Source organism: Zootoca vivipara, chromosome 6, assembly GCF_965207765.1.
Source record: "Zootoca vivipara chromosome 6, rZooViv2.hap1.1, whole genome shotgun sequence".
Taxonomy (NCBI): domain Eukaryota; kingdom Metazoa; phylum Chordata; class Lepidosauria; order Squamata; family Lacertidae; genus Zootoca; species Zootoca vivipara.
Genome location: NC_142589.1, coordinates 51,660,631 through 51,686,989, shown reverse-complemented (window position 1 = coordinate 51,686,989; position 26,359 = coordinate 51,660,631). Strand labels below are relative to the sequence as shown.

The 26,359-nt window shown below is 46.8% G+C and overlaps 1 protein-coding gene across 5 annotated transcripts in view; it reads left to right on the top strand.

Moving 5' to 3' along the window:
• Positions 1-18,090: 18,090 nt before the first annotated feature.
• Positions 18,091-26,359, top strand: part of DOK4 (docking protein 4) — a 61,681-nt gene continuing 53,412 nt past the window's right edge. For 3 of the 5 annotated variants that reach the window (XM_035117850.3, XM_088672133.1, XM_088672134.1), the window contains exon 1: positions 18,553-18,783. The gene's annotated coding sequence lies outside the window, so the exon portion shown is untranslated. Of the gene's footprint in view, positions 18,784-26,359 lie in introns of all 5 variants that reach the window. The other 2 variants (XM_060275898.2, XM_035117849.3) reach the window with 2 other exon arrangements.

The window sequence follows — 26,359 nt, the reverse complement described above, 5'->3', positions numbered from 1 at the left end:
GCACCAAGGCAACTCGACGGAGATCACGGACTACCAGGTATTCCAGTTGCCCCATCCCAGCACAGAGAAAATTTATATAGAGGTACAGATAGAGGGAGCCCCATGCCGCATGGAGCTGGACACGGGTTCAACTCTATCCATAATCTCGGCCCGAACATTAAGGGAACTGTGCCCTAATGGGGGTCCCAAACTAAGGCCGGCCCCATTCACCCTCCGGGACTTCCAGAAACGTAAGGTCCCTACTATGGGGGTGGGGACCTTCAGGGTGCAATATCGAGGGCGAAAGCAACAATTGGACTTGCTGGTAGTTAAGGGCCCCTACGTTAGCTTACTGGGACTGGCATGGTTTGGACCTCTGGGGCTAGCCGTTACCGGGGTGAACCGCACTAGCTTACAAGTGGACGTGGACGCCATATGCAAAGAGTTTCCAGGGGTTTTCGATGGGGCATTGGGACGATATACAGGACCCCCCATTGCCCTACAGCTAGACCCTGCTGTACGACCCATCAGGCACAAGGCCCGCCGGGTCCCGTTTGCCCTGAAACCCCGCATAGACGAGGAATTGGACCGGCTCGTGGAGCAAGGAGTGCTGGAGCCGGTGCCCAACGCCCCCTGGGAAACTCCAATTGTCACACCCGTCAAGCCTAACGGTTCGGTCCGCATCTGTGCAGACTACAAATGCACCATAAACAAGGCTCTCACGGCCCATGCATACCCAGTGCCAGTGGTCAGCCATGTCCTCGCCACCCTGGCTGGGTCAAAAATCTTTGGCAAACTGGACTTGGCCCAAGCGTATCAACAGTTGCCTGTGGACGAAGCCACAGCAGAGGCTCAGACGATTGTGACGCACAGAGGGGCATTCAGAGTAAAGCGGCTGCAATTTGGCGTTAGCGTGGCACCAGGCATATTCCAGAATCTAATGGACTCTCTCCTTAAAGGGATTCCTGGTGTCACCCCCTTCTTCGATGATGTACTGATCGCCGGGCCCACACCAGAGGAATTTGAGGACCGCCTCCGCTCCGTCCTGCACCGTTTCCAGACGGCGGGCCTCAAGGTGAAGCGGGAAAAGTGTTTACTGGGAGTGCCGCAGGTGGACTTTCTGGGATTTAAGGTGGACGCAGAAGGGGTCCATCCAACCGGTGACAAGGTACGGGCCATTTGTGAGGCCCCAGCGCCCAAGAGCAAGCCCGAACTTCAGTCATTCTTGGGACTATTGAACTTTTACCATGCCTTCCTTCCCCATAAGGCAGCGGTAGCGGAGCCCCTACACAGACTCCTAGATAAAAGGGCCCCTTGGGTGTGGGGCCAGCGACAAAGGGCCGCATTCCAGGCAGTCAAGGACTTGCTCGTCTCGAACTCGGTCTTAGCACACTTCGACGAGAGGCTGCCAGTGGTGCTGGCATGCGACGCCTCTCCCTATGGCATCGGCGCTGTCCTGGGACACCAACTCCCGGATGGAAGAGAGGTGCCGGTGGCATACTTCTCCCAGACGCTTGCTGCAGCCGAACGAAACTACTCACAGATTGACAAGGAGGGTCTGGCAATCGTGAAGGGCGTAAAAAAATTCCATGATTTCTTGTACGGGCGGCCCTTTACCATAGTGACTGACCACAAGCCGTTGCTTGGCCTGTTTGCCCCTGAGAAGCAGACCCCCCAAGTGTTGTCTCCACGTGTCCTCAGGTGGTCAATTTTCCTTGCCGGCTACCAGTATGCACTAATCCACCGCCCTGGGAAGGCGATGGGCCACGCAGACGCCCTCAGCAGGCTACCACTACCAGAAACAGGCCCCGACCCAGCGCCTGCGCAAGAGGTTATGACCCTGGAGCTGCTTCCCGACCGACCCATTCAGGCACAAGAAGTTGCGCACCATTCCACAAAAGATAGGGTCATCTCCCGGGTCCTGGACTGGGTGTGGCGAGGATGGCCCAGCAGCAGCCCCGGGCCAGAATTCGCTGGCTACACAAACCGCAAACATGAACTGTCGGCCCACAAGGGGTGCCTGTTATGGGGAAGCAGGGTTGTTGTTCCCCAGCCCCTCCGCAAAAGGGTCCTCACAGCCCTACACGAGACACACCCAGGGGTAGTGAGGATGAAGGCCCTTGCCAGGAGTTATGTGTGGTGGCCGGGGATTGACAGAGAGATAGAGGCCTGGGTCCAACACTGCCAGACCTGCCAAGAATCCCGCCCGGATCCCCCTAGGGCCCCAGTCCAGCCCTGGGAGTCCGCCCGACATCCATGGTCACGCTTGCACGTGGACTTCGCTGGCCCCTTCCAGGGAAAAACATTCTTCATAGTGGTGGATTCCTACACCAAATGGCTGGAGGTCGCACTGGTACCATCCACTTCTACGGCGGCAGCCATCCGGGTACTACGTAAGCTGTTTGCGACCCACGGGCTCCCTGACACCCTCGTCTCGGACAATGGAACCGCATTCACGTCAGAGGAGTTCCAGACCTTCACAGCGCAGAACGCCATCCGCCACATCCGCTCAGCACCATTCCACCCTGCCACCAATGGCCAAGCGGAGCGCATGGTGCGGACCACCAAGGACAGCCTCCGCCGCATGACACAAGGGGACTGGGAATACCGCCTTGCTGCATTTCTTCTAGCACAGCACAGCACCCCAAGCACAACGACGGGCCGGAGCCCAGCGGAATTACTAATGGGCCGGCGCCTTGCAACTAGACTGGACCGACTTCACCCCGACAGAGCTCAGGATGAGGTAGTGGTGGGGAAAGGCAGGAACCCCCGGACATTTGTGGCCCAGGACCCAGTGTATGCAAAGAATTTTGGGGCAGGCCCAGCATGGGTACCCGCCACAGTCACCAAGGTGACCGGTCCCGTGTCGTACGAGGTACTAACGGAAGGGGGGCAATGTTGGCGCCGCCACTGCGACCAGATACGGCGACGATTCCCAGGAGGAACCCGGGAGGAGAGCGGGACAGAGGGGTCCCAAGGGGACAGCAGGGCAGTGAGGCCTGTAGAGCGAGAGGGGTGGGCAGAGGAAGCAGAAGCAGTAGGCACAGAGTGGCGCCCCGAGGCTGGAAGGACATCGGAACCAGAGCTACAACCTAGTGGTTCAGTGGCGCCAGACCAGACAGCCCCGGCACAGCCAGCAGCCTCGGAACACGAGCCAGAACCAGAACCCCTGACCAAGGAACACCCCAGGCCACAACGCACACGGAGGCGGCCAGCAGACCTTGGGGACTACGAATGCAACTTCCCGGGCAGGACTGGAACTTAGAGGGGAGGGGTGTTATGTACTGAGCTGAATCCTAGAACAATAGGATTCAGAATCAGCGGGAGCTACCCAATCCAACTCCAGGTGGAAGTGAATCCGCAACCTGATTGGCCTGCTGGAGCAGCCAATCAGGCGGCTGGCAGAAGTGAATCTGCTACCTGATTGGCCTGTAGGAGCAGCCAATCAGGCTGCAGGCAAAAGTCAATCCACAATATAATTGGCCCACAGGTGTAGCCCTGAAGTAGCCAATCACGCAAGGCCCATTGTGTAAATAATGTATATAAGCAGATGGTTTTGGGAAAAGAGCCATTCGTCTTCTCTTCTCCTCCTTGATGACTATGAGCTGAATAAAGAGCATGAAATTCACTCTTGACTCCGAGTATATTTCACATCACCTTGCCAACAAAGGTCCGTATAGTTAAAGCTATGGTTTTCCCAGTAATGATGTATGGAAGTGAGAGCTGGACCATAAAGAAGGCTGATCGCCGAAGAACTGATGCTTTTGAATTATGGTGCTGGAGGAGACTCTTGAGAGTCCCATGGACTGCAAGAAGATCAAACCTATCCATTCTGAAGGAAATCAGCCCTGAGTGCTCACTGCAAGGACAGATCCTGAAGCTGAGGCTCCAATACTTTGGCCACCTCATGAGAAGAGAAGACTCCTTGGAAAAGACCCTGATGTTGGGAAAGATGGAGGGCACAAGAAGAAGGGGACGACAGAGGACAAGATGGTTGGACAGTGTTCTCGAAGCTACGAACATGAGTTTGACCAAACTGCGGGAGGCAGTGCAAGACAGGAGTGCCTGGCGTGCTATGGTCCATGGGGTCACGAAGAGTCAGACACGACTAAACGACTAAACAGCAACAACAAAAACTATAATAAGATCGGGATGTGGGTGGTGCTGTGGGTTAAACCACAGAACCTAGGCCTTGATGATCAGAAGGTCGGTGGATCGAATCCCCGCAACGGGGTGAGCTCCCGTTGCTCGGTCCCAGCTCCTGCCAACCTAGCAGTTCGAAAGCACATCAAAGTGCAGGGCCGGCTCTAGGTATAGTCTCAGTGGTGTGGGGTGATAGGGCGCTGTGCCGGGAGGTGGAGCGCTGCGCGGCAAGGCCGCGTGGAAGCCATGCTGCGCACTGCGAGGGCGGGGGCGCCGGAGCAATCTCCATGCCTCAGCGCCAGGGCGCCCGACCTGCTCAAGACTGCCCTGTCAAAGTGCAAGTATATAAATAGGTACCGCTACAGCGGGAAGGTAAACAGTGTTTCCGCGTGCTGCTCTGGTTCGCCAGAAGCAGCTTTGTCATGCTGGCCACATGACCCGGAAGCTGTACGCCGGCTCCCTCGGCCAATAACGCAAGATGAGCGCCGCAACCCCAGAGTCGGTCATGACTGGACCTAATGGTCAGGGGTCCTTTTACCTTTACCCTTACTATAATAAGAAAAAGGCAATCTAAAGTTATTAACAAAGAGTAAGCTTTTTGGTGAAATTCTGATGGGGAGGGTGCTGAGTTTTTGTTGGCACTCACCTTGCTTTTGTGCTGCCAAAGAGGGGTGTTTGTGAACATAAACATTCCTTTCTTTCATTCTGAAATTCATCCCACCAGCGCTGTGGGCTCTGTAGCCTTCCTGGCTGCCTACGCTTCAGTTAAAGCCCAGGGTATGATAAGAGCCAGTCTGGTGTAGTGGTTAGAGCAGGCTTCCTCAACCTCGGCCCTCCAGATGTTTTTGGCTTACAACTCCCATGATCCCTAGCTAGCAGGAGCAGTGGTCAGTGATGATGGGAATTGTAGTCTCAAAACATCCGGAGGGCCAAGGTTGAGGAAGCCTGGGTTAGTGTTAGACTGGGACCTGGGGGACGAGAGTTTGAATCCCCACTCAGCCATGAAGCTCACTGGGTGACTTTGGGGAACCAGCCACTGACTCTCAACCTAACCTACCTCCCAGGTACCGGTACTTGGAGATGCCACTAGGCTATGGCCTCCCCCAAGGGTACGTCTCAACAGATGAGCTTGAGCTGTCTTTTTTTTTTTAAGGCATTAAGTATAACTGCTGCCCTACTTGCAAGTTTACTCTGGGGCAAAGCAGTCCATTCCAGAGCTGCCCTCAACTCCAGATGCTGGACAGCATGTGAGGGGTTAAGGAGAGAAATGCTTAGCTCAGTGTGCCTGTCACTCATTCTTGCCAGGCCTGTTTCTTTTCTCCCTGCACCCCCATCTGTCTGCATTAAAGTGACAGGCTCTTTCAACCCTGGGAGTCTGACACACACCCCTCCCCGATGAGCTGGGGGGAAGTAGTCAACCCTCCAATGGAGCCTGGCTTGAGGTTTCTGATGAAGGCCTTGCCCTTGATCCTACGCCTCCTTTTGCTCTGCTTCCTCCGCAGCAGCATTCCCTAACCTGGTGACCCCTCCAGAGGTTTTGGCCTACATAGCCAGCATGGTGTTGTGCAGAGCCCATGTGGTGTAGTGGTTAGAGGGTTTGACTAAGACCAGGGAGACGAGGGTTCAAATCCCTGCTCAGGCATGGAGGTCTCTGGGTGGCACTTGGGCCAGTCATAGTCTCTCAACCCAAGCTGCCTCACAGGGCAGTGATGAGGATAAATTGGGTAGAACCATGCACACCACCTTGACATAGCTGCCAAGTTATCCCTTTTTTTAAGGGATTTTCCATTATGCTGAATAGGCTTCCTCGTGAGAAAAGGGAAAACTTGGCAGCTATGCACCTTGAGCTCCTTGGAAGTAATGAGAAATGCAACAAATAAATCAGGGGTGGCCAACTCCCAAGAGACTGTGATCTACTCACAGAGTTAAAAACTGGAAGTGATCTACCCCCTTTTGGGGGGTTCAGGTCAAAGCTGTTGAGTTTTTTTAAGGAAGGGAAGCCCTGTTTTGGGGGGGTTAGGTCAAACTTGTTGAGCTTCTTTTAGGAGGGAGGAAGGCCCATTTTTGTTTAGGGCTTCAGGTCATAGTTGTTCAGCTTTTTTTAGGGAGGAGGAACATTTTGGGTGAGCTTTTTTGGGGGGGCCAGTGATCTAGCAGTGATCTACCACAGACATCCAGTGGTCTCCCGGCACATCATGATCTACCTGTTGGATGTGCCTGAAATAAATGAATACAACTCCCATCAGGCCCAGACAGGATGACAATGTAATAAAGATTATGTCATGTTTAAAGGGAAGACATATAAACATCCTGAAAGCAAATTAATGCTACATGTTGTAAAGGTAAAAAAAAAAAAAAGGTAAAGGACCCCTGGACGGTTAAGTCCAGTCCTCCAAGGCAACTATGGGCTGCGGCGCTCATCTCACTATTGAGGCCCAGGGAGCCGGCATTTGTCCACAGACAGCTTTCCGGGTCATGTGGCCTGGATGACTAAACCACACATTTACCTTCCTGTCACAGCAGTACCTCTTCTTAGCACATCCAAGCGGTACTTGGACTGGCGTGCTTTCAGACTGCTAGGTTTACAGGAGCTGGGGCAGAGCAACGGGAGCTCACCCTGTCGTGGGGATTCCAACTGCCGAACTTCTGATAGGCAAGCCCAAGAGGCTCAGTGGTTTAGACCAGTTGTACAACCAGCCCATAAGCCAATCTGGATAAATCCTCAATAAACAGGCAAGGGCGTACCCACCATGCGGCAAGTTAGGGCAGCTGCCCTACTCTAGAAGCAGGGCTGGTGGGCAGAGGCGGAGCACAGCCCGGCGGAGCGCGAGTTCGCCATTCCCGCCGCACCGCGCCGCACCCTCCCTCCAGCTCCCCGGCGCGCCCTCAGGCAAGGCCAAGCGCGGCGGGGAACCAGAGAGCGCGGCGCGGTGGGCGGGAACGCCAACTCGCGCTCCGCTGGGCTGGGCTCCACCTCTGCCCACCAGCCCTGCTGCTAGGGAGGGGCACAGCCCGGCGGAGCGCGAGTTCGCCGTTCCCGCCCGTCGCGCTGCGCCCTCCCTCCAGCTCCCCGTCGCGCCCTCTGGCAAGGCCAAGCGCGGCGGGGAACCAGAGAGCGCGGCGCGGCGGGCAGGAATGCTGAACTCGCGCTGGGCTGGGCTGGGCTCCGCCTCCGCCCACCAGCCCTGCTGCTAGGGAGGGGCACAGCCCGGCGGAGCGCGAGTTCGCTGTTCCCGCCCACTTTGTGGCCCCTCCCCTTCCGTGCTGTTATAAGAATTTTGAGGTCATATATATATATATATAATAATTGTTCATAAAACATGTACATGAATGTACAGAAACATGTCTGAAGCAGCACAGGAAAACAGGCCTGACTGACACCATTTCGACTCTCTCTGACCAGGTGTTTCTCTGCAAGGAAGAAGTGGGGTGGGGGGAACCTTCTCATTGTCTCAGGAATTAAAGTGATAATCCCTGGCATCCTGATACCTGACTGCCAGACAAAAGGGTGTGATTAACTTGGCTGGGAAACAGGGAAATGTAAATATCTCTCAATTTTGTTGATTAGGTTTTGGGGGCAGGGGGCAGGGTCCAGGGTGCTCAGATTACTGCCACCAGACCTCCCCTTTCATGATGTACCTATGATGAATCTAGGGAGGGGGGGTCTTGGGCTACACCCCTTCTGTGACATATGGATGATGCTTCTGGGGGGTGGGCTGAAACCAATTTCAAATCTCTTTTTAAGGGCAAGACATCTTTGTTTGGGGTTCCTTCCTTGTTCTCCTGTGTGAGAGGAAGGACCCTGTTGCAACAGCGAAAATAAAGGCTTTGCTTCTCAAACTTCTCTGGTTGGCCTCTGTTATATTCTCCAACCGATGGAGAACCCAATAAGGGAATAAAGGCAGATTTTTACCTATATCAGATGGCGACCACTTGAGGGACTTTTCGGTTACCCGGATTCTGGGGGCGAGGAGGGAATGATGCTCCAGCGCGCACCAGGCATTTTGCCAGGAGGAGCAGCACTCCTGCAGCAATCCCAGGGTCTGGAAATAACTGGAGTTCTGGCGGGGCTAACCAGAGGAAGCAAAGTTTTATCAGGCCGGCCTTAAAACAACCAATCAAGAAGGAATCAAGAATCAAGAAGGAATCATCAGAAACAGAGTGTGATGGCGGAAGTGAGTATAGTATTAATAGGTTAATAGGGACACTCAGGTGGGCTATTACTGCAGCAACTAAAAATCTAAAACTTCACTCTTCACTGTTCTCTCCTTTTCTGTTTCTTATCTTGGGCTCCAGTTGCAGCTAAGCTGTAAAGGCATAAGGGATAAAGAAGAATTGGAGCCTTTTGGGATCCGTCCTTTCGTTAAAACGAAATCCCTAGAAGGACGGACCCAGCTCGCTCCTGCCAATCTGCGCAGGAGTTCTGAGCAATCTACCCAACCTTATTCCGTATTCCTCTGCTCTTAATCTTCAGGTGAAGACGCCCCCCTGCCACGGCGACCCTTGTTGGGTAGGACCCGTGACCAGGGAATGCAAGTGCGCCTGTTCCTTTCCTACTCTGTATTCCTCAGTTCCGACCTGACATTGCGTAGGCAAGCGTTCAGTAGGATCTGAGCCTAGTGTGTAAGAGGCAGGAAAGTTGCTGCAGGACCCTAGGCAATTAATGACCAGGAGGGGGTCCTTAGGTATCTAGCCACACCAGCCACCTAGTTAGCAAGTGCACGCAACAGGTAGGCAGGAGACTGTATCGTCTGTTGAGTGAGTCTTAGACTCAGGAGTTTAAGGTATAGAGTGTCCCGGATTGGAGGGTCTTCTACCCGCACTGCAGTATAAATAGGCCAGAGAGTTAAACATGGGCGCCCAATCTTCTAAGGAATTCCTACCCCAAACTCCCAACCGGAGCAAAGCACAGTGGAAGCTTGGCTCTGGTAGGGACTTTGAGGGAGAAACCCCTTTACAATTTGTCCTCCAAAGTTGGAGTGATATCCCTGGAGCGGACAAGCTAGACAGAAATCGCTTGCAAAAACTTTGCAAAAAACACTGGGTCCGCTTTACCATGGACCACCCAGATGAGGGGAAATGGCTACCAGGAGGTTCCTTTAACATACAGAGAATCTCCACTTTAAAATTGACCCTGGAAGACCAGTACCCCCCTCAGAATGTTTGCATGTTACATGTTGTCTGTGTTGTCTGTTACGTGTATGTGCGTCTGTTCCTTGTGTCTGCTATAGATAGTGTGTAAAGGTTTGTTTTAAAGAGGCTGTAGAAGGCCATTTTTTCCTTTCCAAAAGTAAAAAGAGGGGGCAGGATGAAGGAAAATAAATGCTTGCTCAATGCCTTGAAAATATTTTAAACTTGAAAATGTTCACTTCATAAACTCCAGCTATAAGTGGATAAGAGATGTGCTCAAGGTTTAGAATGTTATGGGGTGTGTTTAAATTGGCTACAACATCCATAGACTGCCTTCTTAAGTGTGCATAGTTAAAACTGCCAACTTGTTTAAATTTCTAGTATAGAAACAATGTTGAACCGATCAATCTTAAACATTATAAATATGAGAATGAGGTGTGCAAATGTTTGTTATTGAGAGAGGCTCCAAAAGGGGAGTCTTTCTCCAAGTGACTAGATGAATATTGACTAAAGGAAAATTGAACAGCTATTCCAATAAAGGTGATTTGTTTGTCAAAAGTAGAGCTTCCATAGCCAGGAATTGTCTATCTGAGTCTAGTTTTAACTTCAATTGTGTTGGACAGAAGGGTTATTGTTGGGCTCCCCATATCAGTCTCTTAAGAAAAAAACAACTCATCTGCTCAAGGGTTCTGTATAAAGTTGGTATTTTCATTCAAATCTTGTGAATCCTGTATCTTAGAGGGTTAGACTAAATGACCTCAGGGTCCCTTCTAACTCCCATTTTAGAGCTATGTGAAAGGCAATGTGTCTGATGTGGTGATGGGTTGAAATTCAGCCCAGCTCTGCTTTCTGGCAAGGAAAGATTATTGGTTTTCAGAGTTGGAACAAGAGTGTCATTGTTGTTTTTATATGGAGTGATTATATAAGTTTTTATCACTTTGTCTATTAAGGTTTAAAGTTTAAGCACATATGAAAGTCTTGAACATTTCCCAATCTTTCTCTAGAGAGTGAAAGAGGGGTGTATGTGCATACCTACCCCTTTCACTACAGAAAGGGGGAGCTGGAAGGGAAAAGGGAAATTGTAACCTTGAAAATGTTTGTTTGTGAACTCACAATATTTAAGGTCTGTGTCACAAGGGAGCCATGTGCTCTGTATGTAATATTTCACCATGTGACTATGGAATATGGTGTTCCTTCTAGGGAAATGTTATTAAAAGTAGAGGCTCCATAGCCAGCAAATGTCTATCTGAGTCACTTTAACCTTGATTCAAATGGACAGAATGGTTTTAGTAAGGAAGTAAATTCCCTCTTAAACTGTTTATCCAATCTTAAGGTTTGCTAAAGACTTCTATATAACGTTGGTACTTTTAATCTTCCCCTTCCTTATTTTTCCCTTAGTACACACGTGTGCTTCCGTGATAGGGCATAGCCTGTGTTTCCTTCCCAGTCAGGCATCTGTATTCAAATGTATGTGTATCCTAAGGGCGGTGATAGTGTTGAGATCCCCACATTTCAGAAGGGGTGGACTAGATTACTCAAGCACTGAAAAGTGAGTTTAAACTCTGGTGGCTTAGTGAAATGGCCTGAATTCACTCAAGCTTTACTCTTTGGTGGAGAAGGATGGAAAGATAGATTTTTAAAGTTTGGCATGAAGAGTTTGAGGTGCCATTCAGAAAGAGGTAGAGATGGTATATCATGCATTGAAAATGAATGTCTGGTGTTATTTTTTCCACCATATTGTCAGCTTTTTTTTTAACTGCAAAACTCCAGCCAACAGTTCAAGCACATACAAATTCATAATCAAGCAAAATGAGCCTTGACCATCCCTGTAAATAAAGGGCCAGAAAATTTTGTCTGGAATTGGTAAGGCTGAAAATCAATGAGAATGCAAAGGATTTTATGAATTCTGGCTCTATGGCCATATTACCCATAGATAAGGGGGCAGAGAATTTAGTCTGCCATGGCTGTAATAAATTAATTAAAAACAAACAAACGAAAACATTTGCAATTACGAATTCACCCCGAACCCTGTAGATAAAGGGGGCAAATCAAGATTTATTTTGCCTGGGGTATGAGATGTTTATTTGGTGACTTCATTAGGACTTTAATCTGACCCAACTTTTATTGCAGCTTCCAAGTTAGTTTAAGGTTTATAAGCCTGCTTCTTAAGCAGCAAGAAACAAGAAACAATGTATCAAATTGTATTAGGACTCCAAACAAGGAAAAAGAATTTAAACTGGCTCTGAAAAAAAAAACACTGCTATGTTTCTATCTTTTGTTGAAATCTAACCCTATTTTAAAATCTACTCTTTCCCCTTCCCTTCCTTTATTCAGATGGTAATTTTGTCAAGAGGTGCAGCACTTTAAAAAAATGGTATAATAGACTGCCGAATCATGAACTCTGTACATGCACAGAGGCTATGTCAGCTTGAAGAGGAAAATAGAGGAGAAAAAGGAGGTTTTAACTAAGGGGCGAAAAAGTTATAATCTGCTCATGAAATATTATTCAAATTTCTTAATGTAAAGCTTTGAACCACTGAGGGAAAACAACCTCATGTGTGTTACTGGTCCATCAAAGTTAAATGGTTGCCAAGTTTCAAAATCTTAACATGCCAGATTCTTTCCACAGGTATAAAAAGCAGAGTACTACTATAAGTCTGTCTCTTGAGTAGTTTATAAATTAATTAAGAGGTTCAAGGTTATGCTTTGCACATGAAACTTAAATTTAAATTTCCTTATGTAAAAATAAATAAATAGATAAAGAACCATTGAGAACCATCAACTGTTTAGAAGCTGCCAATTCCAGTTCAACATGCAAAACTCTGTACATTTTAGGAACATTTCCTGACTGATTTTCACATGAAATAATTTTCCCTTTCCAGCAGGATACTGAGATTCAGGGTGCGGATAAATTCTTTCAGAACCTTAATGCAAAATTATCTCGGGGGGGGGGGGCAGACGCCACCTAAACAAGCCCCCCCACACTTGGAAATTCATAGGAAATTGCGGTCTTCTCTTCATACTGCCCTGACGTGTACCTTTGGTCTGATCCACCCAGTTGACAGACTATGCAAACTAAGGCTCCATTGTTCTATTGTTCTTTCCTAGCAGATGTACTTACTCTCACATTTGCATTTCAGCCCCAAGCATTACCTCTATGTTAATTCCACATAACCAGTGTTTTGCCCCTTTTTCTTCCACAGCAAAAAAAAAAAAAAAAGTGAGGAGTGAGGAGATACAAACAGTAATTTCATTTCTCTTTGGCTTTGCCTCTTCTCTTTAGCTTATAAATAATCTGCTTCCATTTATTAAATCAGTTTTTCCATTATGTCTATGAAATTATTCTAACAATAACCAGGTATTGTTTTGTGATGCTCATTATTAGAAATTGTGTGTTTTAGCAGTTATTTATTTATTTATTGGTAAGTGTTTTGTTTTGTTATATCTTGGGGCATGTCCACCAGTCCATCACGTGGAATGAGGTCTTTCACTTATTGCATATCCAAAAACTTATTACTGATGTTTGTTCAGGTACCATCTGTGTTTTTCCCCAAAGAGTTCTCTTTTATCAGATAGCACATGATGAATTTCAAAGCTTTTTCCGTTATTTTACCATTTTTCCATCTTAATTGGATATTTCACCTTCAGATCTTTAAGGTTCCTCTCCAATTTATAATGTCTTTGTATTATTTAATGATAATCCTTTCTTAAAAAAATCTGATATCTTTGTGTCAAGTCCAATTTCATTTGAAAAATTGTTGTGTGAGTGGTAATCTAAATTTTATTGTTTTATTTTTGTATCTTTTTTTGGTATTTCTACTTTTTCTTTCTGTACATACAAATGTAGCATCTAACTCATTCTTTCCTGTAAATAATAATAATAATAATATTAATCCCTTTCAAACAAGATACGTGAACCTCAAAGAGAATTCAGAACCACATAAGGAAAATGTTAATAACTTATCGATTGTGTCCTAATTAACAAAATTTTTGTCCTTTGTTTCCTCCACAGCCAAACTAGGTGAAGTAAATTAAACTGACTGAGTGGACAATAACAGCAGTAATTAAACATGAATGATAATAGTAATATTTAAAATGAATAAAATGCTTAACTATGATCTTATATTCTTTGCAGCTTCCCAAGAAGAAATTTCTAGAATATTCTCCCCTTTCTTGACTTTATCATTATTATACTATTTATCATTATTATTTTTTAACTAATTATATCTTCAGACCCCAACCCCCTGCAGGCCTATTTTCAAAAGGATGTTTTACAGGAAACCAAATTGACATTTTATCTCTTTGATCACAACCTAAGAAGGAGGACCTAGAAAGCTATAACGTTTCAGCAAGGTTTAGAAGTGCTGTTATAGAAGTACTGTTAACTTCCTCCCAGTGACTCGAAGGCAGACAAGAAAACCCCCTTGTTGGAGATACATGCAAAAGTAGCCAGAATTATCTCAAGTTCACCTGATTGCCTCAAGATATACAACTGGCGTATAATTAATAAATTGAAGGTTTTGTGCATTATGTGTTATATAGGAATACTGAAATGTGTCAAATGACTTTGGGACAAAGGGGGAAAGTGAATTGCAAGGACATTCTCTCTCCTTGACCTCAAGACTCTGTGCCCTAGGATTTAAAAGCAGCCGGAATTGTCTCAAGATCATGATGGCCTCAAGACATACAACTGATATATAATTATTAGGTTTTATGTTGCGTGATATTCGACAGAAACATTGAACTATGTCTGACAGTATGTTATTTCCACAAGGAGGGGGAGGTGAACCAATTTTGTGTTTAATTGTTTTTTATGTTTAATGTATAGTGTCCCAATGATTTTTTTTTTGTATTATTGCCATGCATTGTATGCCTTTTAAAGGATCAGGATATTGCATAGTCCAGTATTTAGATTAGATCAACTTATGACCATGTTTTCTTGTCCCACCTGGCACTCTGCAGTGTGCCAACCTTCTCTACACATTTTTTAAAATTGTTTTTACTCATTTTACCAAGAATAAGCTCCAAGATCCATGAAACACCAGATAAATGAAGGTATTTATGTCTTGATTTAACAGGAATGATCCCTTTTAGAGTTAAATTTGACTAATTTGGACATGTTTTATGGGGCTGTATAAATTTTAATTTGGCTTCAGTTCTAATTGGGCAAGTGTATCCAAGGTGCAAGTAGCTTTCTTCCTTTAAGAGCAACTGGGCAACTCCCTACAGTGCAAGGCCAGAGCCTATAATAATAAAGGCCCATAGGAAGCCCAAGGCAAAGGCATCTCTCTCATGACATGTCCAAACCTGTGGCAGCTATGGGGGGTGCCAGGCGACATGGTCAATATGAAAGCCCTAAGGGGATTCACCAGGGATTGTTGCTGTTGTGCCACGATGGAGGTGTGCAACCAGAGGAGAGCTAGCTTTTGACACCTGAGACACACACAAAAAAGACAGAAACAAAGCAGAATGTATTTTTCAGTCTTTGCTGAACCTTCCTCATAACTCTAAAGCATAAACCACTACCGAGAAAATGCTTATCACAAAGTGCTAGAATGTCACAAGTAATTTTAGTAACAAACTGCACTTTCCAGTCAATATTGGTGGACCATCCTGTTAAGTGTAATACATAGACCATTTTTGAGAAATGCTTCTCCCAAAGTACTAAAACAACACATCTGGTTATTCTTTTGTGGGGCAACAATTTTTAAGAAAAATTATAGCCCCAAATGGGGGATATTGTTATAAGAATTTTGAGGTCATATATATATATATATAATAATTGTTCATAAAACATGTACATGAATGTACAGAAACATGTCTGAAGCAGCACAGGAAAACAGGCCTGACTGACACCATTTCGACTCTCTCTGACCAGGTGTTTCTCTGCAAGGAAGAAGTGGGGTGGGGGGAACCTTCTCATTGTCTCAGGAATTAAAGTGATAATCCCTGGCATCCTGATACCTGACTGCCAGACAAAAGGGTGTGATTAACTTGGCTGGGAAACAGGGAAATGTAAATATCTCTCAATTTTGTTGATTAGGTTTTGGGGGCAGGGGGCAGGGTCCAGGGTGCTCAGATTACTGCCACCAGACCTCCCCTTTCATGATGTACCTATGATGAATCTAGGGAGGGGGGGTCTTGGGCTACACCCCTTCTGTGACATATGGATGATGCTTCTGGGGGGTGGGCTGAAACCAATTTCAAATCTCTTTTTAAGGGCAAGACATCTTTGTTTGGGGTTCCTTCCTTGTTCTCCTGTGTGAGAGGAAGGACCCTGTTGCAACAGCGAAAATAAAGGCTTTGCTTCTCAAACTTCTCTGGTTGGCCTCTGTTATATTCTCCAACCGATGGAGAACCCAATAAGGGAATAAAGGCAGATTTTTACCTATATCAGTGCCTTGGCCCCTCCCCTTGACCCCCCCCCCTAGTTTTGATCCTGGGTACGCCCATGTAAACAGGTCTTTCGGAGAAGCTCAGGGTAAACAGTTGCATGATTTCCAAAAATGGTGGATTTGCCTCACGCTGCCTAAGGGTATGGTTGCTGGCCAGGACACAGAACTAATAATAATAATAATAATAATAATAATAATAATAATAATAATAATACAACGCCACCCACCCAAAATCCCTTGTGAAAGCCTTCTAGACGAGGCTTCCTATTGAAAAGGTTTTCCAGGATGTCACAAGCTGGTGCTTTTCCTTTTGGTTCCTTACAGGATGTTGCCAGAAATAAATGTTTCAGGAAGCATCTCCATGCTTAGTAAGGAGCCTGGGGAAGGGGAGGGGGGGTCACCAAAAAACAAAAAACAACAGGCTTCCCAAGTTTCTGTCCCCGAGAGAGATCCTCTGCTGTTAAGGCCTGCATAGAAGACAAGAGTTTTACAAAGTTAAGGCTTCCTTATCAGTAGCCACAGAAGATACCACAAGAAACTGGTGATACTGTATTATAAAATTAAACTTATTTTTAATTTGTTAGTGCTCAAGACATAGTGTACTATCGAGTGGGTTTGAAATGCTCAGCATCAAACTGTGCCAGCAAATGATAATCTCGGCAGATCCTCCCCTTCTTATGTATTTGCACCCATGCACTTTTCCATGTTCCAGAAACGACATAATTAAAGCTGCACAAGAAACCACAGGATGCTGCGATATCAAAGAGAAAGCAGAATAAAGAGTAACAATTAAAAAGAGGGGTTGAAGGAGAGAACGCCTGGTCGGCATGAAATGGCAGAGGAGTCAAATTTCAGTCAGCTGTCCCAAATCTATTCCAGAAACAGTTCAATATACTACAACAGAGGTCAAATGGACTCCATTTTTAAAATGGATTCTCTACTGTTTGGCTACAACACCGAACAAAAAAAGAAACCCCAAAACCTCTATTAAAGGTACAGGAGTGGCCTCAGGCCCTGGGTCTGACAGCCCCAATTAAAGGGGGTGGGGAAAGCAAGTTCTTGCCAACTTGTGATTCCACCAGCATGGCATAGTAGTTGAGCGCACATATTCCTTTGTGGGCAAACTTCTGGAAGCCGCACAGTCAGTGGTAGGTGGGGCTTGAGGCAAAAGTGGGTGGGGCGATATTTGTTTGTTTGTTTGTTTACTTACTTACGGTACTGTGCTGCACACATTGTTCTGTATAACTTTTACCTGTGTACATTTGGGTACACACTGGATATGCAAAAGCCAAAGTTTTATACACACTCATTCAGCATCATTTTATCGTCCATCAAGATGCATTATCACAGTTCAAGGACACAGCCCAGCCTTGCAAAAAGTATTTCAAAAGGATGTCTAGTCTGGGAACAATCCCAAGGACTGGATAGAGAAGCCTGGGTAGCTTTGTTTGGCCTCTGGAACAGAAGATCCTCTATACTTGGGTTAGAAAACTGATTCAAAACTGGTCATGGACATGAAGCTCACTGGGTGACCTCAGTCTCTCTCTCAGTCTAACCTACCCCGCAGGGTTGTTGTGAGGATAAAATGGGTGGAGGCAAAACCATGTATGCTGCCCTTAGCTTATTTATACTTACTAAACAAAGTAGCTGGTTTAGGAGAGGTTTTGACTAGTGTGTCTTGACAGATTGTGGCGAGTTGGGGCCACAGCCTGCTAGATTTTGATGTGTCTCAGGTGGTAAACCCTGGTGAATCAAGGTGTGTGGGGAGGGGATTAACAAACAAATTCAGAACTCCACAGCTCAAATACCTGATTAAGCAAAATATCTTAAAGCAGATAAAATACCCAGGTATTTAACCAACCCTGGACCGGCATATGCAAGCTGGAGGTCTACAGGGGCTAGGGCTGATACAGCATCCTCCACCTTCTTTTCAAGATAAGTTTTCTAGTCAAGAGACAGAGGCCAAGCAGGTGTCCTTACTGATAAGCAGGTAGGGTTGCGATGTGTCCTCTTTTTCCAGGACACTTCCTCTTTCAGGGGTAAAGTTTGAGACAAATTGCATTTATTTGCTTTGAATAGCCATCATAGTGTCCTCTTTTTTGCTCTTCAAAATATGGTATGTTCCCTTGTGGGTGCTTTTATTGTCCTTATTTTTTATTGTGAAATCGTTTTCAGGTGCTTCAAAGGAAGGGGTTCATTCATAAACAAATGCATGCATGAAGCAAAACGGTGCCGATTCCCAAATGCATGTGCTTACATGGCAGGAGAAGCAAATTCAGCGCCAACTCTCCCAGCTGTGATGATTTCGCTGAGTTTAAAATGTGAAGCTGCACATGATCAGAGCTTACCCCTCCCATATATTGATTGCCAAACCGATTTTTAAAATTATTATTTTGCCCTAATCTACCAGGAAGCCGAGAGCGGTTGTAGCACATGGCACAACAGTTGGAAGGTGGGTGGGGAGACGAAGCAGAGAAACGCATAGCGGGAGCTTTGCCACTGAAGTCCTCCACGTGGTCGTCCAAAAGCCGGTATCTCTCTCTGTGTGGAGAGAGGCCAGGAGATTTAGGGCCTAAAAACACCAGACCCTGGGCCAATTTCTGCAAGCTGCGCAACCCGTGCAGCGTTGCAAAGCCTCGTGGGACGGTGCAAGAGGCCCTTCCCGCGATGCCCTTGCCAGCCCCCTCTCTGATGCCCCCGGACTGCTCCCTGTTCAGAGAATCCTGCCTGCCCGAGCTCGGCTGGACACCCCCTCCCCCGCTGTGGGTGCCCAGGGCAAGCGCCCCCCTTCCTCCTTCCCTCTCCTTTGGCGCAGGCTTTGGAGAGCGCAGGAGGCGCGGCGAGGCCAGGCGAGGGGCCCTCCCTTCTCCTCCGGGGCTGAGTCTCGACGTGTCTGGGACAGATTAGAGGCGAGCTGCGGAGCCGGGCGAGGCGGCGGCGGCGGCGGCGGCTGCAGGCGGCGGAGCCCCAGAAGCAGCAGCGAGCGCACGCGCTGGCGCCGGGCTTGGCCGCTGCCCGCACCCCGGAGCCAGGCCGGGCTTGCCACGCAGCGCGGGAGGAGGAGAGGCGCCCTGGCTGCGCGCTCCGACGCCAGGGCGCACCACTGCGGGGACGGACTCCCGGAGCAGGGGCGCAGGTAAGTGCGGAGCTGCAGCTGGCCAGCCTTTTTCCCTACAAGGAAAGGTGAGGAGGGGGCCCGGGGTCTCATTCTCGTCGCCGTCTTGCTCCCTCTCCAAAGGATGCTCCCCCGGAGTCTTCACGGTCCGGAAGGGTGGGGTGCTGTTTTCTCGGGGTGCATCCCGTCCTCGCAGCCCGGATCCGGGACCTTCTAGCTCAGCAGCAAGCGATCGGAGGGATCGGTGATCCCCGAAGGGCTGGCAGGAACCGCGCGCATGCATTCGCGTAATTCTCAAAAAACCTCGGTGCCGTGCGCTCTGTGTGTGTTTCGACAGGACTATAAAAAACTGGTCACCCTCACCCGCAAAACAAAACATGCACCTCCACCTCTCCATGCCTTGTTTTTCTATCTTCTGCTACCCTTGTTTCCTCCAAGGAAATCAGAGCGACAGTAGCTTCAGAACAGCCCTGTGAGGTGGGCCAGGTAGTGCCATGAATGCCCAGCATGGTTCTCACCCCCGTAGACAATATCAGTTTCCGAGTCCTATAATTTGTGAAATAGGCATCATGGCAACTTTAGTAGCATTGTTTGTTATTTCGTTTATTTGAAAGCGTTTCTAAACTGCTTGATTTTTTTGAAATCTTGTAAGTGGTTACAGAATGCAACATACTGTAAAAACAATATACAGCTTTTTTAAAAACAACAACACAGTATGATAAAAACAGCTGGGGGGAATAAGAATTCAGGATTAGCTCTTGGGTTTGGAAAAGGCTGGGCAAAAAATTATTTTTACAAGCTGTCTGAAGCCATTTGAGGTGTAGAGTTTTGACACTTGAAATATGTATTGTTAGGACCCACTTTATTTTTGTGTTGTAACCTGCCCTGGGACCTTAGGGTGAAGGGCGGGTAATAACAATAACAAGACCAACAGTAATGTATGGAAGTGGGAAGGGGCAATGGCATAAAAGGCTGTTTTTGAGTCATTGGTGTGATAATCTGTAGGGTGTGGTTCTATGAGTGAACTTTCCCCAGATGATCTAAGGGATTTTACAGGTCTGCAGAGGGACATATAGTACTGTCTTTCCTTGTTGCAGAGGGGTGAAATAGGCCACTTTGCTAGATCCCCAAAAGATCAAGTAACAATAAATGAACACAGGAGTTAGAAAATAATGCTAAACCACATAGTGTTTTCTTTTCAGTATGGAATAAATGAGTACTGTATGTTTTCAAGGTGGGCAGATGAACAGCCAAGTATCCATTTGCCTAGAGACTTGGTCAGTAGACAAGGCAGATCAGCACTGTTGCAACTTCTCATTATTTATTTAAATATTTTTATATTGCCCCTTTGTCCAATAGATTCCGGACCCAGGTGGCGCTGTGGTTAAACCACTGAGCCTAGGGCTTGCTGATCAGAAGGTCGGCGGTTCGAATCCCTGTGACGGGGTGAGCTCCCGTTGCTTGGTCCCAGCTCCTGCCAACCTAGCAGTTCGAAAGCACGTCAAAATGCAAGTAGATAAATAGGAACCGCTACAGCGGGAAGGTAAACGGTGTTTCCATGTGCTGCTCTGGTTTGCCAGAAGCGGCTTTGTCATGCTGGCCACATGACCTGGAAGCTATACGCTGGCTCCCTCGGCCAATAATGCAAGATGAGCGCGCAACCCCAGAGTCGGTCACGACTGGACCTAATGGTCAGGGGTCCCTTTACCTTTACCTTTACCAATAGATTCCAGGGTGGTGAGCAACACAATAAAACCATAGCATGAGCAATAAAACCATAGCATGAGCAATATAATGTGAGGCTACAGTTAAAATATACAACAGACACAGCCAATACACAAATTAAAATGTCTGAGAAGATGGTACTAACTTGGTGCTTTAAAAAAATAATGTAGGCAGCAGGCAGGTTGGACAAGAAAGGACACTTCTAATAAGAAAGATGACTGGAGAAGAGCTTCAGCAGAATATCTCATGACACAGGCAGGCTCACTGGTCGTGTCCCTGCGGCCTAACACAGCAGAGCACATTTGGCTTATTTGTTGGTGGTAAAGGAGAAAACAGGAGTGGTGGGATTTTGCTTTGCTTTGAGTGTTTCTAGATGGGGTCTTAATTTGGAAATGGGACATTGGCAGCCTTAAAAAAGGTGCTGTTTTTTTCCCTGGAAATAGTAGATCTGAATGAAAGAAAGAAATATGGACCGACGTTTTAATGCCAAGGACATAGTGCAAAAATCTTGCTTGCATGAGGAGCACCGATTGCTCAATGAACACTTCTATAGGTGTCCTTTATTTTTTCAGTATAGTTGCAGTCAAATTCAGATTTATTAGTAAGGTAAGCAAATACAGGCTGTAGCCAAACAGAAAGACAGGAATATAAATGATACATAAGAATCATACATAAAGATAAAAACTTGACCTATACAATAAATAAAACATACTTTTTTTTGAGGGGTCTTATATCTCAATGGAGGGCACGTGGCCTTTGTCTGAGCAGCTTTCACTGCAAATTTAGCTGTATTAGACATTACCTGTCAGAAGCGGACAATAGATATTTATTCTTACCACTATCACTGAGGATAGCAACCACCACTAAAAAGATCTCTAAATATTTTTTCCAGCATGGTGCATGCAGCTTTCATTATAGCATATAGTGGATGGTGTATTCTATTGTATATGCAAAAGCACTGGTCCCTGGGAATTTTTTGGAACTGCTTCCAGAAAATTAAACTACAGTGTGAAAACAATAGTACAGGAGTAGGCCATCTGAGTAGTGAGAACTGGAAGTTCTGCTTTTGCTTAAATCAATTTTATTTACTGGGTTGTATCCAGAGTTAGTCATACTCAGAAAAGACCCACTGCAATTAATGGAGATGACTAACATAGGTCTATTCATGTTGGGCTGTCTACTCTGCGTAAAAGTTAGAATCGCTGAATCATAGAATTGTAGAGTTGGAAGGGACACACCAACCCTCTTCAAAGCAGGAATCGAAACCAAAGAATCCCTGACAACATTTGCCCCCCCCCCCTGGGACTCTTCACATGCTTTGGAGGGCAACTCATAGGTATGTTGGAAGAAGATTCAGGACCAATAGAAGGCAGTCTTTCTTCATGCAATGCATAGTTAAACTATGGAACTCACTCCCACAGGAGGCAGTGATGGTCACTAACTTGGATGGCTTTAAAAGAGGATTGGAAAGGTTCATGGAGATTCCTGGAGAAGAGGGCTATTGATGGCTGCTAGCAATGATGGATATACTATGCCTTCATGATCAGAAGCAGCAATGCTGGAAACCACAGGGCTTCTAGTCGGCCCATCTGGTTGGCCTCTGTGAGAGCAGGATGCTGGACTTGATGGGAGATTGGCCTGATCCAGCAGGCTTTTCTTAGGTTCCATCCTGACTCTGTTGGCCCTACTGGCTGGGCTTGTTGGGTGTTGCAGTTCAAAACATCAGGAGGGCACCAGGTTGGAGAAGGCTGGCCTGCCGACTTTGGAAAACAGTTTTAAGAACTGGTATTCAGTCTTCAGTGTTACGTTTTACCACCACCACCATCAGTCTTGCTTCCCCAAGATTGGCAAGAGCTGTAGGTTTGAGAAAATGCTGAAAGTTCTGCTTGGGGATCCCTGGCTGCCTCACTGAACTTGCTTTCCTGGGGAAGGTTGCTTGGGAAACTCTTGGCAGATGAAATTGATTAGACTTGTGCTATAGACCTGTTAATTGTCACTTAAGTGTTGCGTCCTCTGCAAAGCAAGCCAGGAAATCAGTGGCTCCTGCTGCCTTGCATTTTGCTCTGGATCAGGCCAATGTTTTACTGTTCTCTGTTTTGTGTTTGTTTGATTTTAGTGGCTTTAATTGTGTGTTGTTGTTTAGTCGTTTAGTCGTGTCCGACTCTTCGTGACCCCATGGACCAGAGCACGCCAGGCATTCCCGTCTTCCACTGCCTCCCGCAGTTTGGTGAAAATTTACAACATTGGTCAGACTCATGTTGGTGGCTTCGAGAACACTATCCAACCATCTCATCCTCTGTTGTCCCCTTCTCCTTGTGCCCTCCATCTTTCCCAACATCAGGGTCTTTTCCAGGGAGTCTTCTCTTCTCATGAGGTGGCCAAAGTATTGGAGCCTCAGCTTCACGATCTGTCCTTCCAGTGAGCACTAAGGGCTGATTTCCTGCAGAATGGATAGGTTTGATCTTCTTGCAGTCCATGGGACTCTCAAGACTCTCCTCCAGCACCATAATTCAAAAGCATCAATTCTTCAGCGATCAGCCTTCTTTATGGTCCAGCTCTCGCTTCCATACATCACTACTGGGGAAACCATAGCTTTAACTATACGGACCTTTGTTGGCAAGGTGATGTCTCTGCTTTTTAAGATGTTGTCTAGGTTTGTCATTGCTTTTCTCCCAAGAAGCAGGCGTCTTTTAATTTCGTGACTGCTGCCACCAGCTGCAGTGATCAAGGAGCCCAAGAAAGTAAAATCTCTCACTGCCTCCATTTCTTCCCCTTCTATTTGCCAGGAGGTGATGGGACCAGTGCGTTACAGTATATCTTTTTTGCCTTGTTGTTGATACCATGGTGTACTAACAGGAGGCAACTGCCTTGCTGAACCTAAGCAGGTCTGGGTCCGGTCAGTGCCTGGGAACGCCTTGGGTTCCCTGATGGAAGAAAGGCCGGGTGTAAATGTAACTGAATAAATACATTTTAAGGCACCTTGAAGACGAATAATGGAAAGTCAGTACCGTATACTGTATTGGTTTTTAGAACAAACAGTGGATCTGTGAAGCATCCCATATCAGCCGAAAAATAAGCCAATGGGCACCCATATTGCCCCAGGGCACCCCAGAATCTGTGTTATGAAAAGCTGAATTCTGTGACTTGCACGACTTCTAGAAATTGAGTGTATTTGCCAACTGTTCTCTTACTTTTTATAATTCTGCTGGGAAATCCTTTGAGATCTCCTGAGTGGCAGAATCCACGTATTTAGAAGAGGGGGGAAATGCAATTGTCCTTAAGGGCTGCTATCAAAATTGCAGGCTTCTGTGTTTCCTTCAGCCTTGATTCTTTTCATCTACAGTGTGTGTGTGTGTGTGTGTGTGTGTGTGTGTGAGAGAGAGAGAGAGAGAGAGAGAGAGAGAGAGAGAGAGAGAGAGAGAGAGAAGAGAGAAGAGCCTTGTTTCAAAGCAAGCCCTAGAAGGACATAGATTAAATTCCTTTCCACTTTGGGAGCTGTTCATTCTATCTAAGGATCGTTCTGGAGAGATGGGGGGGCCCTTCCTGAGTCCTACAGCTGTCTTTTTCACCCCCAAAACACCAATAAAATCCCACTGGCATGGCAGGCTGGGACTTTGCATCTGGGAGACAAGAAGTGGGTGTGCGGTGGTAGCTCAGATAAGATTGACAAAGCTGCTCTGGCAAAGGGAACAGGAGATCTGCTGGCTTTTACTATCCCAAAGATAACATTGCAGGGGAGTAAGGAAGAGGAATGTGCTGCCCTCGGGCAGATATAGCAGGGCTGCTGGTGGGGAGCAGATAAGATAACCTCCTCCTTCTTTGCTTTGTCTTACAGAGTTATTTGTTAACCCCGCAGGGCGCCTCTGCGAGAGTGCTTGTTCTGAAAACAATGTAAGAATGTGTGCGTACACACAAACACAGAGACCTGTGGCTGCTTTTAGCTACAGGTGAAGAGGAAGCTCAGGTGAAGTCAAAGGCATCACATCCTCCTGCTCTTAGCAGAATATTTGGGGCTGGTTTTTACCCCCCCCCCTGGCTCATCTGCATTTCATTGCACAGTTAAACGTGTAAGCTGCCCTCTAGACATGTGGGTCCAAAGGGCAGAGTGGTAATCTTGTGATTTCTAACCTTTTTGGTTCACACTTTAAAATTAATGTGAATAACATTGTGTTTTAATTGTTGTAACCCACCCTGGGGAGCTTAGAGTGGAGGGCAAGTAATTAATAATAATTATAATGGGCTTAAGCAGTGCCCCCCCCCCAATATCTTCCACTCCAAATCACCAGCTATCCGGCTTCTGTTACACATGCATTTATGTGTCATGTAGGTATGACCTTGTAATTAGAATGCCTTGGACTAGTTTTGTACCAAATTTCTGAATGGGGCAAAACTAGCTCAATCATTGGTGGGGAGCATTCAATGTGCCCCTGTTTCAGGGGAAGATGTACAAATGCCCAGTGCTTTGTTTTTGGGTGGGTAGGTTTGTTTGTTTGTTTGTTGTAACAATGTTAGTGTCTTCAACGACATATGTACCTAATTCCAAGGCTCCAGTAACTGGCATAGTTATTTGTGGCTGTGACACTCTTCCCCTTTCTCCAAGGGAAGCTGCTTGCCTGAGCCAGAGCAGAGCATATGCAGAGCCAATCCTGCTTATCTTTGGCTGGAGATGTGCTTCATGTGCCCTCGGAGCATTTTCCCTGGGATATGTTTTTGCCAACTGGCTGTGAGACCATCATGCGATGGCATGCAAGGGGGAAAGAGCCCTTCGTACGGGGAGCTTTCCCAGGATAGGCAATGATGTAGCTGTAGCCTCTGCTTGCGGGGTTTGAGAAGGGCACTGTGGCCTGTGGGGGACCACCTGGGCAGTGTTTGAAGGGATGGGTTGGTTGCTGGGCATCAAGAGCACATAGTTAAACACGGAACTCCCTCCCACAGGAGGGGGTGATTGGCAGCAACTGCAATGGCTTGGACAAATTCATGGAGGAGAGGGCTTTCGATGGCTACTATACATGATGGCTATGCTCTGCCTCCACAACTGGAAGCAGCTTCTGAGTACTGGTTGCCAGAAACTGCAGGAAGGAATTGTGCACTTGTGTTCAGGTCCTGCTTGCTGGTTTCCTGCAGGCATTTGTGGGTCACAAATGTGAGGCCAGGATGCTTGACTAGATGGGCCTCTGGCCTAATCCAGCAGGTTCTTCTTGTGTTCTTATGTTAAGAGCTGATAGAACAGTTGCGGGCCAAACATATATTTAATTTACACGAACGTCGTTAGCCTAGCGGCACCGTGGTCTCAGTTGAAATCAGGCGGGCACCTACAATTGTGATATTTCCTTGACTGTTGAAAACATTTTGCCAAGCATTTTCAGAGAATTAATTTGATTCACTGTTGGTCCTTTTGTTCTGTCTATTGTGGTTTTGTAATTTTATGATGCTCTCATCATTTTATTATACACTGCCATGAAATTGTTGTTTGTTTGTTGAGTTTGTTGTTTATAAACCTGACCATTTGTAGAGGTATACTGGGTGCTGTCCCGGAGTATCAAATTTCCTGGTGCTCCGGCCTCATCTAGGCACCTTTCTTGGAGCAAGAGAGATGCCACTTCAACTTCTGGATACCTTTTTAAATCACATGAGTTATGGCCACAAACATAAGTGATAGTTGTTGAGATTAATGCTTTCACTCTGGACTGCTGCTCCTCCTGGCTGGTAAAAACTAGCAGGGAGGGGACAACTGGCTGAGCCAGGGAGGTGGTTCCTCAGGGTTCATTTTTTATCCCCCATGCTGTTTAACAGCTACAGGAAACCACTGAGTGGGGGTCACCCAGAGTTTTGGAGTTTGTTTTCTTGCCTCAGTAATGGACTGGATAAGAGC